The 18,853-nt window shown below is 42.4% G+C and overlaps 1 long non-coding RNA gene across 1 annotated transcript in view; it reads left to right on the top strand.

The window, feature by feature from the left end:
- Nucleotides 1-213: 213 nt before the first annotated feature.
- The window catches only part of LOC145542866 (uncharacterized), a 30,923-nt gene continuing 12,283 nt past the window's right edge, over nt 214-18,853 (top strand). The window contains exons 1-2 of the long non-coding RNA XR_014080200.1: nt 214-262; nt 825-1,209. This is a non-coding gene — a long non-coding RNA (uncharacterized LOC145542866). The remainder of the gene's footprint in view (nt 263-824; nt 1,210-18,853) is intronic.

Genomic DNA, 18,853 nt, shown 5'->3' with positions numbered 1-18,853 from the left:
ACAGGGAAGACTGGTGTGTTGCAGTCCATGGGGTCACAAAGAGTCAGACACGACTGAGCGGCTCAACTGACTCACGTGCCCTGGACATGAACTTGGGAAAATTTTGGGAGATGGTGAGGGACAGAGAGACCTGTCGTGCTGCAGTCCATAGGGTCACAAAGAGTTGCACACAACCTGGTGACTGAACAACAACTATGATGTGCCAGGCATTGTGCTGGACACAGGACAAGGCAGTGAGGAAGCACACAGCCCCTGCCCTCAGGTAACTTTGCAGGGTGCTGTTTTTTTGTTTAGTCACTAAGTCAAGCCCCATACTGTAGCCCGCCAGACTCCTCTGTCCATGGAATTCTCTAGATAAGAATACTGGAGTGGGTTGCCACTTCCTTTTCCAGGAGATCTTTCTGATCAGGGATTGAACTCATGTCTCCTGCATTGGCAGACGGATTCTTTACTGCTGAGCCACCAGGGAAGCCCCTAGTGGGGGATACCAGCTTTAAACAAAGTTGCACACATAAATGTGAAATTAAGAGCACCCCAGACAGCAAGGGAGCATGTGCAAACGTCCTGGGGAATCTGAAGCAAGTCAAGGACAGACAGCTGGAAAACTGTAAGGGGGCTGGAGCACAGACAGAAAGTGAGAGGCTGAATGCAGCTGTGGCTGGGGGTGGGGTGGGAGCTGCAGTCTTTCTCTAGGACTGCAGCCCTTGTCTCAGGAACGGTCAGCAACCAAGGGGAGTTCTAACTGGGCCATAAGGTGGTCAGATGCGCACCTCAAACAGACCACATGTGAACTGGTTCCCCTAATCCCAGTTGTCTGCCCCTAGGTTGAGTCTTGCCCCAAAGCACCTGAGGACACAATGGGGCTCATAAACCAAGGCTGCCAAGATGCACACATTCTGGGGTGCCTGCAGGGTGACAGATGAAGGATGAATATGCCAACTAAATATGAACCCCATCAGGTGAAAAGTGTTGGGAAGATCAATTAAGCAGAGTAAGAGGAACAGAATGCTCAGGAACTCCCCTCCCTCACCTGCAAAATAATGTCTGAGCAGAAACCTCAGAGGAGTGAGACCTGTGGATGGGCAAGAGAACATTCCAGGTGGAGGATGCAGCAGGTGCAAAGGCCCCAAGGAGGGAACGTGCTCGACTGTTTGAGAACCGTCAGGACTCCGAGGCTGGCACAGCAGAAGAGGACATGAGTGAGAGCAGGTGGGTGGGTAGAGCCTGATGGGTCTTGGAGCACTTTGACTTCCACTCTGAGTGCTGTGAGGAGCCCTTGGGGGGCTTTGAGAAGAGGACTTTGGTTTTAAAGAGATTTTTCTAGCTGCTGAGTGGAGAACAGTCTGCAGCAGTCGGGGGAAGCAGGGAACAGCCAGGAGGCTGTCCCCACAGTACAGGTGAGCGCTAAGGCTTCCCTTGGTTCATCATATTCACCCTGTTTTATAACCTGCTTTTTCCACCCGACCCTGCATCAGGGTCCTCTTCTAGGTCAACACACAAAACCCTTCCCCATCCTTTTCAGTGGCTACCCATGGTGCATGGTACGAAAGTGCCATGACTTCCTCATTCTCTCTTGTTTGTAAGTATTTAAGTCGTTTCTGGTTTTCAGTTATAAACAGGGCTGCACTGGCTGATCCTGGGCACCTGTGCTTGCATGGTTTTCTAGCTGGATTTTGGCAACTTCTCACAGAAGCTGTCTTGATCCACACAGAGAATGTTTTTGTTCATCCCTGGAGAAGACTTTGCTCACCTTCCTTGCTATTTCTCCTTTCCTGGCACCACCTCAGGTCTCCTGGCACCACCCCAGGTCTCTGTCGGGTTTTGTTCAGTCCTGTGCTGTATCCTGGGGATTCAGAACAGTGCCCAGCAGAGAATAATGCCCTGCCATGAAATACTAGTCCTGGTACCCACAAGTAGCCACATGCTGCAATGTGCAGTGGAGCCAAACACGGCCAAGTGATACCCACCTGGGGCAGAGTCCGGCCTCAGCCACACTCGCTGCGTGGCCTTGGGCAGGTTGCTTTTACTTCTCTGAGCCTTACGTTCCCAATATTAAATAAGGATTAAAGTCCCCTCTTTGGCCACCTGGTGTAAATAGGCGACTTATTGGAAAAGACCCTGATGCTGGGAAAGATTGAAGGCAAAATGAGAAGAGGGCAGCAGAGGATGAGATGGTTGGATGGCATCACCAATTCAATGGACATGAACTTGGGTGAACTCCAGAAGATGGTGAGAGACAGGGAGGCCTGGCATGCTACAGTCTATGGCAGTCTCAAAGAGTCAGACACAACTTAGCAACTGAAAAACAACAAAAATCCCCACAAATGGAAACTGAATGAGATGGAATAAGACAGACAAAAGCCCAAGTGTGGTACTTGGCATGTATCCAAGGGTCTGTGAATGGGTTTTGCCTCTGCTTCCCAAGACCCTCCAAGGTCAATGTCACTAGTTCCAGCTGGTGAGCTCCCCTTGGGCGACATCAGGGCATCACTGAAACATGGATGGATGATGCAGGTAGTCAGCTTTCCCTGTTCTGTGTGACCCCATCCCTCTGAACCCGCTATCCACCCAGGCTGTGATCCAAGCCTCCGGCTGATGTACATCCAGGCCATCCTCTGCTGGCTTCCAACACTTAGATGTCTCCCGAGGCCTCTAGGGGTAGAATTCTCTGGGACCAGATCCCAAGGAAGGACAAATGTCAACCTCAGCTGCAGGGCTGGGGGACCAGGGCAGGAGCAAAGACAGCTTCCACTCGGCTGCACAGGGAACTGAGGATTCCTATAATCACCAGGGATCCAGAGAAGCGAACAGGGTGGTGAAGGGCCTGGGAGCCAGGTCACCAGAGTCACTTTGGAGGAACAGTGAGAAGCAGGGGTGCTGAGGAAGGATTTCTAGGAGCTGTCCGGCTGAGCCCTGGGGACCGGCTGCAAGGCATAGGGGACTTGGAGATGTTTGCAGCATCGAGGTTCCCTGGAGCTTTGCAGGCACCTCCCAGCCCACGCTCTGCTCAGCAGGCCCATATCCCAGAGTAGGAAGATCCTCTGCTCCCCAGGAATGCTCAGAGGGTGCCTGAATCGTTTATCCCAAGAAGAAGGGGGATCCTGCAGTCTCACAGAGCCTGCCACTCCTTCTGTCTCTGTCTCTCCCTCTCTGTCTCTGTCTTTCTGTCTCTCTCTCTCAGTCTTGGCATCTCATCTCTGCCTCACCCTGGCCCACCACCCCCACCCCATCCTTCCCCACCCCCTCATTTTTTTTCCCATGCCAGGTATTTATTTTCAGAACATCAGAATCCTTCCCAAGCCTCTGACATTTACTTTCTGGAATTAGAAATTTTTCCGTTTCTATTTCCTGGACTGAGGCTGGCGGATGAGACTTCCCCAGGAATGTTGCCTGCCTTTCTGGAGGCAGAGCTGGCTTATGTCAGCCCAGCACTGATTGTGTCAATGTACGATTATTAGGCACTCACTCTGCACTAAGCCCTTCTCGTGAACTATCACATTTAATCTACATAAGAAGCTTGTGGGGTTGACATTACCATCTGCACGTGCAGGACGAATGAACCAAAGCTTAGAGCAGTTAAATAGCAAGTCTAACGTCACAAGGCAAGTGTTGTGGGGTGGTGATGAAACCACGCCTCTCTATCCCCAGAATTCATTTCTGTCCTCTGGGCTCTGCCTGCAAGGCCCATGGGTGCTGGTGCATTGAAGGATGGACAGCATTTGGGCAAACCAAGAGTCTAGAGGATGCAGCATCCAGACAGAGGGAGGCAACAGCAAGAACAAAGCATCTGAGTGGTCAGTTGAGAGTGGGGCAGGCACAGGTCATAGGAGAGCCTGATCCCAGGAGGAAAATGTGATATTCAAATCCCCCCACCCCCAAAATTAACCTAAGCGATCACAAGAATGTGCACATTACTGACAACTTTCCATGTACCAGGCATTGTTCTCCAGTGCTTAAGACACACTAGCTTATTCATCTCCACAACAACTCTATGAGGTAGACACTGTTATAATCCTCATTTTATAGAAGAGGAAACTGAGGTTCAGAGAGGTTAGGTAACCAACCCAGTAGGTGACAGAACCGAGATGTGGGTGGCTCCAGCGTTTGCTGCACCACCCCACCTCCTGCATAACCTTTGTAGGTAAGATCGTGGGCAACCTCACCTGCTAAGTTTCACAGCTTCCTTCGTGGGAAATGAGGAATTCTTGACTATTGTTCCACAGGGAGATGCCATGGTCAGAGCTGTACTTGAGAAAAGGGACATCTTAATAATAGGTTTTTGAACCCATGAACACAGTATAATCTCTCCTTCCAGGTTGTATTAAATTTCTTCCAGAAATGTTATGATTTTCAGTGTACAGGTTTTTTTATATCTTTTGTCAGATTTATCCCTAATGATTTTATATTTTATGCTATTGTAAATGGTATTGATTTTTACATTTTAATTTCTACTTTTATTGCCAATATATAGAAATGCAAATTTTGTATATTAATTTTACATCCGATAACCTTGCTAGATTCACTTTTCAGCAAAGCATTTTGTAGATTCCATAGAATGTTTTACATAGAAGACTGTGTCATCTATGAATAATGATGAGTTTACTTCTTTCTTTACAATGTGGATGCGTTTAATTTCTTAGCTGCATTGGCTAATACCTTCACTATACTGTTGAATAGTAGCAGTGACAGTGGGTTAGTGCCTTGAAGTAATTCCTTCTCTTCAGTGTGTGGAAGACTTTTTGTAGAGCTAGTGTTAATTCAACCTTAAATGTTTGATGGTATTCTACAGATAAGCCATCCACGTCTTGAATTTTCTTGATGGGAGGTTTATAACTGCAAGTTCAATAATTCAGTTTCTTTAATGGACATAAAAACATCTTAGCCATCAATTTATTCTTGAGTGAACTTTGGTAGTTTGTTCCTTTAAATGAATTTGTCTTCTTATGTTTTCAAGGTTTAATTCTTTTTTTTTTTTTGTTCTTTTAAGTTTATTTTTTTTTAATAAATTTATTTATTTTAGTTGGGGGCTAATTACTTTACAATATTGTAGTAGTTTTTGCCATACATTGACATGAATCAGCCATGGGTTTACATGCGTTCCACTTCTTGGACCCCCCTCCCACCTCCCTCCCCATCCCATCCCTCTGGGTCATCCCATTGCCCCAGCCCTGAGCATTTGTCTCATGCATCGAACCTGGAATGGTGTTCTGTTTCATATACATAAAGTTGTTCATACTACTCCCTTACATATTATTCTTTAAATATCTATAAAATTGATAGTAATGTCCCCTCCCTCACTCCTGATACTAGTGATTTATCTCTTCACCCCTGTTTTGGAATTACTCCAAGTATATATTTATTATCTTATTGATCTCAAATTTTCAGACGTTATTTTCATTTCTCTACTGTATTTACATTTTTATTTCATTAATTTCTGATGTGATTTTTATCAGATCCCTTCTTCAGTTTATTTTTTAAATTAATTTGTTTATTTTAATTTGGGGCTAATTACTTGACAACATTGTAATGGTTTTTGCTGTACATTGACATGAATCAGCCACGGGTGTACATGTGTCCCCCATCCTGAACCCCCCTCCCACCTCCCTCCCCATCCCATCCCTCAGGGTCGTCCCAGTGCACTGGCCCTGAGCACTCTGTCTCATGCATCGAACCTGGACTGGAGATCTATTTCACATATGGTAATATACATGATTCAATGCTATTCTGTCAAATCATCCCACCCTTGCCTTCTCCCACAGTGTCCAAAAGTCTTTCTTTATCTCTGTGTCTCTTTTGCTATCTCACATATAGGGTCATCATTACTATCTTTCTAAATCCCATTATGTATGCATTAATATACTGTATTGGTGTTTTTCTTTCTGGCTTACTTCACTCTGTATAATAGGCTCCAGTTTCATCCACCTCATTAGAACTGATTCAAATGCATTCTTTTCAATGGCTGAGTAATATTCCATTGTGTATATGTACCACAGCTTCCTTATCCATTCGTCTGCTGATGGACATCTAGGTTGCTTCCATGTCCTGGCTATTGTAAACAATGCTGTGATGCACATTGGGATACACATGTCTCTTTCGGTTCTGGTTTCCTCAGTGTGTATGCCCAGCAGTTGGATTGCTGGGTTGTATGGCAGGTCTATTTCCAGTTTTTTAAGGAATTTCCACACTGTTCTCCATAGTGGCTGTACTAGTTTATGTACCTACTGGCATTCCCACCAACAGTGTAAGAGGGTTCCCTTTTCTCCATACCCTGTCCAGCATTTATTGTTTGTAAAATTTTTGATAGCAGCCATTCTGACCTGCATGAGATGGTACCTCATTGTGGTTTTGATTTGCATTTCTCTGATAATGAGTGATGTTGAGCATCTTTTCATGTGTTTGTTAGCCATCTGTATGTCTTCTTTGGAGAAATGTCTGTTTAGTTCTTTGGCCCATTTTTTGATTGGGTCATTTATTTTTCTGGTATTGAGCTGCAAGAGCTGCTTATATATTTTTGAGATTAGTTCTTTGTCAGTTGCTTCATTTGCTATTATTTTCTTCCATTCTGAAGGCTGTCTTTTCACCTTGTTGAAAGTTTCCATCGTTGTGCAAAAGCTTTTAAGTTTAATTAGGTCCCATTTGTTTATTTTTGCTTTTATTTCCAATATTCTGGGAGATGGATCATAGAGGATCCTGCTGTGATTTATGTCAGAGAGTGTTCTGCCTATGTTTTCCTCTAGGAGTTTTATAGTTTCTGGTCTTACATTTAGATCTGTAATCCATTTTGAGTTTATTTTTCTGTAGTGTTAGAAAGTGTTCGAGTTTCATTCTTTTACAAGTGGTTGACCCGTTTTCCCAGCACCACTTGTTAAAGAGATTGTCTTTTCTCCATTGTATATTCTTGCCTTGTTTGTCAAAGATAAGGTGTTCATAGGTGCATGGATTTATCTCTGGGCTTTATATTTTGTCCCATTGATCTATATTTCTGCCTTTGTGCCAGTACCGTACTGTCTTGATGACCATAGCTTTGTAGTATATTCTGAAGTCAGGCAGGTTGATTCCTCCAGTTCCATTCTTCTTTCTCAAGATTGCTTTGGCTATTTGAGGTTTTTTGTATTTCCATACAAATTGTGAAATTATTTGTTCTAGTTCTGTGAAAAATACCATTGGTAGTATGATAGGAATTGTATTGAATCTATAGATTGGAAAAGAAGTAAAACTCTCACTGTTTGCAGATGACATGATCCTCTACATAGAAAACCCTGAAGATACCACCAGAAAATTACTGGAGCTAATCAATGAATATAGTAAAGCTGCAGGATATAAAATTAACACACAGAAATCCTTTGCATTCCTACACACTAACAATGAGAAAACAGAAAGAGAAATTAAGGAAACAATTCCATTCATCATTGCAACAAAAAGAATAAAATACTTAGGAATAAATCTACCTAAAGAAACAAAAGACCTATATATAGAAAACTATCAAACACTGATGAAAGAAATCAAAGATGACACAAATAGATGGAGAAATACACCATGTTCATGGATAGGAAGAATCAATACAGTAAAAATGAGTATACTACCCTTCTTCAGTTTATTTTGAGCTTAATTTGCTCTTCCATCTTCTTGAGATGGAAGCTAAAGTCATTGGTGTTAGATCATTCTTATTTATAATATAGGTTTTTAGCGCTATAAATTCTTCCCTAAATGCTGCTATAATGGCATGTCATACACTTTAATATGTTTTAATTTTAATTCAGTTCAAAATATTTTCTATTCCCCTATTGGTTCATTCTTTAACATGTGAGTTGTTTGGAGGTGTATTATTTAGTTTCCAAATAGATTTTCCAGATATCTTTCTACTATAGAGTTCTACTTTTTTAATATTATAAATAGATAATATACTTTGTATAATTAGAATCCTTTTAAATTATTGAGACTTTATTAATCCATCTTGGTAAATGTTCTGTATGTAGTTGAAAATAATATGTATCCTTCTATTATTGAGTAGAGAGTTTTATAAATGTCAGCTAGATCAAATTGTTTGATAGTGCTGTAAAAATCTTTTATATTCCTATTTACTTTCTGTCTATTTATTCCATCAATTACTGTGAGAGTGATATTGAAATCTTCCATAATAATTATGGATTTGTCTATTTCTCTCTGCAGTTCTATCCATTTTTGCTTCATTATTTTGAAACTTGCTTTCAGGTGCACAAATATTCAGGACTCCTATTTTCCCTTGATGAATTGACAGCTTTATCATTATGAAATGACTCTTTTTATCCCTGGTAGTATTCTCTGCTCTGACATTTACTCTGATATTAATATAGCCACTTCAGCTTTTTATTGATTATTCTTAACATGACATCATTTTCCATTATTTTACTTTTAGCCTATCTGTATCTTAATATTTAAAGTGTTTTTTGAGCACCATATAATTCATTCTTACTTTTTTATCTAATCAGACAATCTCCACATTTAAGTAGGTGTTTAGAGAATTTACACTTAACATGGTTATTAATATGGTTAGTTTTTACACACAACCTTGCCCTCCTTTTTCTACTTGTCAAGTCTGCTTTTTGTTCACTTTTTTCTTCTTTTTCTGCTTTCTTTTTGGATAACTGAGCACTTTTTCTGATTCTATTTTATCTTCTTTGTTGGCTTATTACCAATATCTTGTTTTGGCATTTTAGTGTTGTTTTGAGATTTATAGTATATATCTTAACTTACTACCATGTACCTTCAAGTGATAGTATTAATATAACACTGCATATAATATAAAACACTGTACTAGTATGGGATTCCCAGATAGTGCTGTTGGTAGAGAATCCATCTACCAATGCAGAAGACATAAGAGACACAGGTTTGATCCCTGGGTGGGGAAGATCCCCTGGAGAAGGGCATAGCAACCCCTCCAGTATTCTTACCTGGAGAATCTCATGGACAGAGGAGCCTGACAGGCTACAGTCCACAGAGTCATACAGAGTTGGATATGACTGAAGCGACTTAGCATGCATGCATGCACCAGTATACTTACTTCTCTCCCTTTTAAGCTATTGTGGTCATACACTTTACTGCTACATATGTTATAAGCCCAACTTTACATTGTTGCTACTAGCCTTCAGATGGTCAATGGTTTTTTCAGAAATTTAAATAATAACAGAAACTATTTTGTATTTCCCTGCATAATTACTGTGTCCAGTGCTCTTCATTTCTTTGTGAGATCCATACGTCTATTGACCATTATTTCTCCTCTAACATAAAGATTTCACGTAACATTTCTTATGATGTGAGTTCACTGGGGATTAAGTCTTTCAGGACAGAAAAAATTGAAAAAATTGGCAAAATTTTTCCAAATTTGATGAAAAGCATAAACCCACCAGTCTAAGAAGCTCTACAACTCCCAAGCACACACACACACAGTATTTAAAAAATACCTACACCAAGTCATGTCATAATCAAAGTGCTCAAAGCCAGTAATAAAAAGAAAGCCTCAGAAGCAGCCAGAGATAAAATAAAGACATTGAATGTCTTTATAAAGACATCCCTATAAATAAAAATAGGGATGACAGCAGATTTCTCCTCAGAAATAATTCAAATGAGAAAACAGTGGAGAAACATCTTATAATGTTGAGAACAAACCCTCCTGTTCTAAACTCTAAACCCAGAAGATTATCTTTCAGAAACAACAGAGAAATAAAGACTTTTTCACCCTGAAAGATTTATGGGAGTTGCTTTTCATTCCCCATCTTTCAGGGATTAGTGCGCCTCTTTTGCTTGATGCCTAATATCTGAAGAATTATTTCATATATGTTATCCAGTTCTTTAATTATTTCATGCAGAAAGATAAGATAAATCCAGGTCTTATTGTTCCGTCATGGTCATAAGTAGAAATCATAGCTGCAACTTGATAAATATTTGTGCCATTTTCTCCTGCCATAATCTACACTCCAAGAGGGAAGGAATCAGGTCTGCTTTTACTCTGCTGTATCTCCAAACCCGGCATCATGTCTGGCACAGGGTGGGTTTGGGTTCCAACAACTAAATTGTCTACTCCTATCGGGTATCGCTTAGTTTGGTGAATTGTAGAGCTATTAGATGACCCGGAGATACTTTAGAAGAACCAAATTAGGATAAGAAAAGAAGCACATATCAGAGTCAAGGCTGAGAAAGGTCAGAAGAGGAAAAACAAGACTCTAAGAAGACAGGAAAGTTAGAAAATACAGAATGGACCCAACTCTTTCCCTTCTCTACTGCCAGCACCACCTTACTTGCCAAAAACTTCCTCTTACACATATACCTGATATGACCAGCCAGGCTTCTCCACTCCTCTCACCTCCATATATTCTCCACTTCTTCCTTTAGTTATAGAACCTCCAATTTCAGTGGCATAAAAATTTGAAAGGTACGTGTCTCAGCTTCCCCTGCAGCAAGGTGCAGCCATGTAACTGATTTCGACCAATAGCATATAAATACTCACATGTGCAATTTCCAGGCTGCATTCTTTTTTAAAAAAATACTCTGATTTTAAAGCTTAGTTTATTTCCATTTACAGTACATGGTTGAGAGTTTCCTCAAAATTTACTTCTATTTTTTAGAAAAAAATTTAGATTGTAACCTAAATTCAAGATTACTAACCTTACCCATATACACGAATAGTTGAAAATTTATGTGCATGATGATCTTGTAGGACATTTACCCGGAAGTAAATATTCTCTCTTGAATCTCCACTATCTTTTATATTAAAACTTGCTACAGATAAAGAAGTTGACACATTTGTTTCTTCCAAGCATCTTTAAAATGGAGAGCCTTTATCTGAATGCGGCATTGCTTTTCCTCTAGGCTGCACCCTGGAAAGGTCACGCTTTTCATATCCTCTTGTTCTCCCTTCCTACCAGAGAGAATATGGACATGGAATTGTGTTCAATTTCACAACATTAATATGGCCAAAAAATTAGGAATGATAACAAAGATGGAAGCAGTTTGGGTCCCTAAGACTGTGGAGCTACCTCATGAGGCCTCAGTAGCCAGTGCTAGAATGTTGTGTAAGTGAAAATGAAAGTCACTCAGTTGTATCCACTCTTTGCAACCCCATGGACTGTAGTCCTTGGAATTCACCAGACCAGGGGATCTTCCCAACCCAGGAATCAAACCCAGGTCTCCTACATTGCAGGCAGATTCTTTACCAGCTGAGTCACAAGGGAAGCCCAAGAAAACTGGAGTAGGTAGTCTATCCTTTCTCCATCGGATCTTCCCGACCTAGGAATAAAACTGGGGTCTCCTGCATTGCAGGTGGATTCTTTATCAACTGAGCTATCAGGGAACTGTTGTGTAAGGGAGTAATATAATTCTGTTTTGCATAAGCCACTATTATGTTGGGTCTGACTATGTGATTCTCAATAATACCCAGAATCAGGCACTTGTCTGTTTTTCGGAGAAGCTGAAATGACTGAGGGAAGCCTATGCCTGGAAGAAAATCTATACAATTTTTTGTAATGTATTCATTTATTTTGATATGCAGCTCAGACCCTAGAGTGCCAGAGGATCTGTGGACACCCTGGGATCTGTGGCTTTGATGATTAAAGTCAATGCCTCTCGGAGTTCTGACTGCAATAGAACATACAGTGAAGAGGAGGTTTAAGTTGGACATAAGAAACTGGCCCTGCTGGCCAGCTGCCCGTTTTCCTCCCCATTCTGTGTAGGCAGGAAAACCCTTCCTAAAGTCCTCTATCACTCTTTGTTGTTGTTGTTCACTCAGTCCTGTCTGACTCTTTGTGACCCTATGGACTGCAGCATGCCAGGCTTCCCTGTCTTTCACCAGCTCACTGAGTTTGCTCAAAAACTTATGTCCATTGAGTCAATGATATCATCCAACTATCTCATCCTCTGTTGCCCCCTTCTCCTCCTGCCTAGCCTCAGCTTATTCACAATGCCTTGCATTAGACACATGTGTCCACAGAGCAGGGGAAAGGGGAGGAAGGGAAACTTAAGGCACCACCGATGGGGATGACAGTTATGAAGAGCTGGCTGTCTGCTATCCACCCATCATGCCCACAAGAGAACCCTCTGCACAGGCAGGCTGAGGGACTGAGTTGTCTTACTGCAGGGCACCTTCTGGCCCTAGCCAAATAAATAAAATATTTAGGTAAGGAAGTGGAGGGAGGATTTAGTAAACACTTTCCTGAAATTCAGTAGTAATAAATGAGAAAAATGGACCAGCTCACTTCAGATAACCACCATGAGAGAAGTAATTACACCACTCCTGCCCTGAGCCAGGATGCTGGTGACAGAGGCACCTGCCCAGGTAATTCATCAGCCTCAGATTTATGGCCACCTTAGGAGCCATGTGCACATCTCCTCCCCTCTGGTTTGCTTGAGACACTTTTATTTAGATCTTGTCAAGATCATTGATCTTCTCTTCCACTTCTTGAGGGGAGAAGGTGAGCACTGGCTGAGGGGCACAATCAAATATTGATTTTCTGACAATGATCGAGAAAAAAAATCGACCCATTCAAGCAAGTCAGTTGTTTCCAACTTCCCAAGACTATAGAATCCTGGTCTCCCAGGCAAATCCTTGAGTTCTTGATACCACAGTCAAAGCAAGCAGAGAGCCCACTGCCTGCACAGAGAAGGATTAAAGCTGCAAATTTAACAAGGGTTGCAACCCTCAGTCTCCTTATCATAAGAAAGGGAATGAGAAGAAGGCTGCATGAGTGTTTCCCAAATTCATGAACAAGTGAAGGTACTGAGTCATGGAAAAAATAAGTGGGACACACCAAACCATCTTTCTGCCCCCTCGTACAGTTAATATCAAAGGTTGCCAACTCAGCAGAGCCGCAACAACAGAGATCATGGAAAGGGGAAATGACATTAAGAGGTCATCCTGCTTTCAGGCTGGGAAAAGCTTGTTATTCTGATTTTACCAATGATTCAGCCAAAGTATGGAGGTCATATAACAAAAATCGTACCGAGATCCTTGATACCCAACAGCCACAACCACACAGCCACAAAAGTAATCAGGCTACAGCATCTCCACTGCCTGACCACTTGTCATGTGCCAGGCACCATGCCAAGGATATTGTATTATCTTAATTAATCCTCACAACAACCCAAAGAGGTGGGTGCTGTTTTCTTTGTTGTTCTTATGCTTTTTTTCATGCCTTGATTCTGATTCCAAAAGAAATACAGTCTTGTTTGAAAAGGTTTTATCACCAGAGAGACTCATTTCAGGTAGGAACAATAAAGTAAAAATTCAGTATAAGTGCAATCCTGCCCAAGGGTTTAAGATGGTCCTTTGCTCAGCATTAGGGGCACAGGCAGCATCATGGAGGTGTGAAGGGGACCTAACAGTGAAGTCAACTACAGGGGTGGCTGGGTGGATGGAGAACTCAAAAGCTCACAGTTGCCCCTTCCCCACCTACTTTAGGTCTAACTGGCATGTGTTTTCGCAAGCTGCCTCTAGCTTCTTTTTATCAGTTTCAAAAACCTACACTTACCACATTGCAGGGCTCCTTTTATGGTTTCTGCACAGTGATGGTGGCAATGGGGAAGCAGAGCAGCTGTTCACCACTCTTCACCATAACCCTCACCCCCTCTGACTACAGTAGAGTCGTCTGGCTGCCCCATCACCCTGGGAGGCCAGAGATGCCTCTTCATGTCTGAGCTCCTGGCTGGATTCATGGACAATGCAGAGGGTCTTGCTAAATCACCCCTGCCATCAACTTCTGAGAAGTTCTTTCAAAGCCTGCTCTATGAGAGTTGACAATGCCAGCTTCCCTTTGAATGTGGGTCTCCATCTTTCTTCCCCCACTCTGCCAAGCACAGTGCCCAGCACATAGCTGCAACTTGGAGAATTGCTGGTTAAATTGAAGAGAACTTGAAACAGAAATTGGACACGTATTTAAGGATTGCATCAAAGCATGAAAGGGAAGTGTTTATAAATCAAAATTCTTTTCTGTAGGTCTCTGGAGAGCAGAGCACTTCAAAGATGCCTTCAGAAAATCCTTTTGTAAACCACGGAATCCCTTCCTCTTGTAAATAGCACTCACTCCTGGAGCTGGGACACACACACACGCGCACTCATACATTAATACGTACATGTATAAATAACACACACATTATGAAGGTAATATATCCTTGCTGGAGAAAAACAACTCAAACAGCACAGAAAAAAAAAATGTAAAAGGTTAAGCCTTTCCCTTAATCTCTCCACTTTCTTTCATCTAAGATCCTCACTATTATAATGCAGAGGTATCTTAGGAATTGTTTAGATGAGGGATATCTCCCTGCTCAGCCTCAGATATGACTTTGATGGATTTTTTTAATCACAGTGAGTAGGAGATTTCAGGACCACAGAGACAGAGTCTGCCCAAAGGGTTTCTCTATCCCCCTGTTCTATGGGAAATACACTGCTGCTATCTTCATTCAGAAAGGTAGGGCCTGTCATTGAACTGACTGATCTGGGACCCCACACTGACTTAGGGCAGTCAAGTAGCTTGTGGTGACCTATGGGGAGAATGAGCTCCTCGTCACTGGAGGCTATGTCTGTAAGATGAAGACCTTCCTGGGGTCACTGGGTTCTAATCCTTCTCCTGACATCTTCAGGGCAGAACTTGTGGCCATTGGTGATATCCAGTCCCAGCTTTCTTATTTCATTCAAGACACCATGAAAAACTTTTCATTTTATAGTAAAAACATTAAAAGTGGGAAAACATGATTTCTAGAAAGAGTAAATTCTAGAAAGGACCTGGCCACCATCCATCTTCCCTTCACTCTGGACAGGTATGTAGCCTTTCCTCTGAGGACCCTCAGGAACTGCAGAACTTTGTACAAGAAAAGAAGCATTCGTGTTGCCCGTGACTTGGTCACTACAGATGGAGGAGGGAGCACTGAGCAGATCGGGAGGAGAATCCCAGGCAGAAGAGCAGCAAATACAAGAATCCTTGAACAAGAGCAGACCTGGCACATGTTCGAGGAGTGGCGGGAAGGCCAGTGTGGCTGGAGTGGAGGGAGCAGTGAGAGAGCAATGGGGTAAAGATCAGTGAGATAGCTGGGGTAGGAAGTTCCGTAAATGTAGGACTAGGCCTACATTCAGTAAATGTAGGTTCACTGAAAAGGATCTGTATTTTTCTCTGACCAATGAGAGCATTGAAAGGTTCTGAACAGTGGAGAAGCACAATCTGACAAATTTAATAGGATCACATGAGATCACTCTGCTGCCCTCTGAAGCAAAGACTCTTAGAAAGAAGGAAGCAGGGAGAGTGGTTAGGAGGCCGCTGCAATAATCCAGGAGAGGGTGGATGGTGACTGGGATGGGAAACCAGAGGGGTGGCCGTAGAGGTGATGAGAAGGGGTCCAGGTCTGGAAATGCTTCGAAGGGGAGCCAGCAGGTTCACTGCTGGATGTGACTGGGGGTGTGAGGGGTTAAAAGGGGTCCAGCATCTCTGGCCTGAGAACTGGAAGGATGGAGCTGCCTTAGCTGAAATGAGGGAGACTCTCGGAGTAGTAGGTTAGAAAGGGAGAGGAAATGGAAGAATGGGATTTCAGGTGGGGACTCGTGAATTTTGAGATGCCTCTTGGTCCTCCAGGTGGAGTTTCTGAATAGCAGTGGATGTTCGAGGAGAAACTGGGTTGAAAGTAAATTTATGAGCACATGAACTGCACATAAAGATGATGGGAGTCTGAGGAGACTCCCAAGAGAATACATGAGGATGGGGTGAGAACCTGGAGACAGTATAAGATTTATGGGTGGAGGAGCCTGAGGCGGAGCAGCCAGACTGTTAGGAGGAAAACCAGGTGAGGCTTTCAAAGAGAAGTGAGCAACTGTGCTAAATACCGGTTAGTCAAGTGTCCATGGAATTTGATCATTAACTCAATACGGAAGTCATTGGTGACCTCAACAAGAGCAGTTGTGGTGTAGTATAAGGGAGTGAAATCTGGGTTGAGAAGAAAGAAAAGAAAACAGGAGAAGAGAAATTAAAGATAGCAAGTATGGTGACTCGAGGTGATCGACTGTAAAGAGAAGCAAAAGTAACAGAAGAGCATTAATTTCATTTTTGATACTGTTTTGAGACTGGAGAAATGAAGCAGTGTTGTACACATGTTAGAATGATTCTGTGGAGAAGCAAAACTCAGGATGCAGGGGAGAGAGTGATGGGATGCTGGGTGATGTCCTCGAGCAGGAGAGAGAAAGCGTAATCTTGTGCCCAATGGCCTTAGATAGTTCATATCATCAGATCCATAAAGGATTTCCACATGTCTCCCAGTACAAATATTTATCCTCCAAGATATTTACTTGTGCACCTGCAATTTTTATCCAAAGTAGCAGCATGCTGTTCATATTTTTCATCAAAGTGTTTTTAACTCCAAAATACATGCATGATGGATAGCCTCCTGAGCCAGGTCACAGGGACCACAGTCATCTTTTAATGACTGCTTAATATTCAGTAGTAGAAATTTGCCATCGTTTATGTAATCAATCCATTAATGAATATTCGGTTCAGTTCAGTTCAGTCGCTCAGTCATGTCTGACTCTTTGCGACCCCATGAAGCACAGCACGCCAGGCCTCCCTGTCCATCAACAACTCCCGGAGCTTATTCAAACTCGTGTCCATTAGGTTGGTGATGCCATCCAGCCATCACATCCTCTGTCGTCCCCCTCTCCTCTTGCCTTCAATCTTTCCCAGCGTCAGGGTCTTCAAATGAGTCAGCTCTTCAAATCAGGTGGCCAAAGTATTGGGGTTTCAGCTTCAACATCAGTCCTTCCAATGAACACCCAGGACTGATCTCCTTTAGGATGGACTGGTTGGATCTCCTTGCAGTCCAACGGACTCTCAAGAGTCATCTCCAACACCACAGTTCAAAAGAATCAATTCTTTGGCTCTTAGCTTTCTTTATAGTCCAGCTCTCACATCCATACACGACTACTGGAAAAACTATAGCCTTGAGTAGACAGACCTTTGTTGACAAAGTAATGTCTCTGCTTCTTAATATGCTGTCTAGGTTAGTTATAACTTTCCTTCCAAGGAGTAAGCGTCTTTTAATTTCATGGCTGCAGTCACCATCTGCAGTGATTTTGGAGCCCCCCAAAATAAAGTCTGACACTGTTTCCACTGTTTCCCCATCTATTTCCCATGAAGTGATGGGACCAGATGCCATGATCTTAAGTTTTCTGAACGTTGAGCTTTAAGCCAACTTTTTCACTCTCCTCTTTCACTTTCATCAAGAGGCTCTTTAGTTCTTCTTCACTTTCTGCCGTAAGGATGGTGTCATCTGCATATCTGAGATTACTGATATTTCTCCCAGTAATCTTGATTCCAGCTTGTGCTTCTTCCAGCCCAGCGTTTCTCATGATGTACTCTGCATAGACGTTAAATAAGCAGGGTGGTAATATACAGCCTTGACGTACTCCTTTACCTATTTGGGACCAGTCTCTTGTTCCACAGCCAGTTCTAACTGTTGTTTCCTGACCTGTATACAGGTCTCTCAAGAGGCAGGTCAGGTGGTCTGGTATTCCTATCTCTTTCAGAATTTTCCACAGTTTATTGTGATCCACACAGTCAAAGGCTTTGGCATAGTCAATAAAGCAGAAATAGATGTTTTTTCTGGAACTCTCTTGCATTTTTGATGATCCAAAAGATGTTGGCAATTTGATCTCTGGTTCCTCTGCCTTTTCTAAATCCATCTTGAACATCTGGAAGTTCACAGTTCATGTATTGCTGAAGCCTGGCTTGGAGAATTTTGAGCATTACTTTGTTAGTGTGTGAGATGAGTGCACTTGCGTGGTAGTTTGAACATTCTTTGGTATTGCCTTTCTTTGGGATTGGAATGAAAACTGACCTTTCCCAGTCCTGTGGCCACTGCTGAGTTTTCCAAATTTGCTGTCATATTGAGTGCAGCACTTTCATAGCATCATCTTTTAGGATTTGAAATAGCTCAACTGGAATTCCATCACCTCCACTAGCTTTGTTCATAGTGATGCTTCCTAATGCCCACTTGACTTCACATTCCAGGATGTCTGGCTCTAGGTGAGTGATCACACCATCATGATTGTCTGGGTCATGAAGATCTTCTTTGTACAGTTCTTTTGTGTGTTCTTGCCACCTCTTCTTTATATCTTCTGCTTCTGTTAGGTCCATACCATTTCTGTCCTTTGTTGAGCCTATCTTTGCATGAAATGTTCCCTTGATATCTCTAATTTTCTTGAAGAGATCTCTAGTCTTTCCCACTCTATTATTTCCCTCTATTTCTTTGCAATGATCACTGAGGAAGGCTTTCTTATCTCTCCTTGCTATTCTTTGGAACTCCACATTCAAATGGGTATATCTTTCCTTTTCTCCTTTGCTTTTCACTTCTCTTCTTTCATAGCTATTTGTAAGGCCTCCTCAGAGAGCCAATTTGCATTTTTCCGTTTCTTTTCCTTGGGGATGGTCTTGATCCCTGTCTCCTGTACAATGTCACAAACCTACGTCCATAGTTCATCAGGCACTCTGTCTATCAGATCTAGTCCCTTAAATCTATTTCTCACTTCCACTGTATAATCATAAGTGATTTGCTTTAGGTCATACCTGAATGGTCTAGTGGTTTTCCCCACTTTCTTCAATTGAAGTCTGAATTTGGCAATAAGGAGTTCATGATCTGAGCCATAGTCAGCTCCCGGTATAGAGCTTCTCCATCTTTGGCTGCAAAGTATATAATCAATCTGATTTCAGTGTCGACCATCTGGTGATGTCCATGTGTAGAGTCTTCTCTTGTGTTGTTGGAAGAGGGTGTTTGCTATGACCAGTGCGTTCTCTTGGCAAAACTCTATTAGCTTTTGCCCTGCTTCATTCTGTACTCCAAGGCCAAATTT

This window comes from Giraffa tippelskirchi, chromosome 3 (assembly GCF_054371585.1).
Source record: "Giraffa tippelskirchi isolate mGirTip1 chromosome 3, T2T-mGirTip1v1.2.pri, whole genome shotgun sequence".
Taxonomy (NCBI): domain Eukaryota; kingdom Metazoa; phylum Chordata; class Mammalia; order Artiodactyla; family Giraffidae; genus Giraffa; species Giraffa tippelskirchi.
This window is presented reverse-complemented; position numbering and strand designations above follow the sequence as displayed.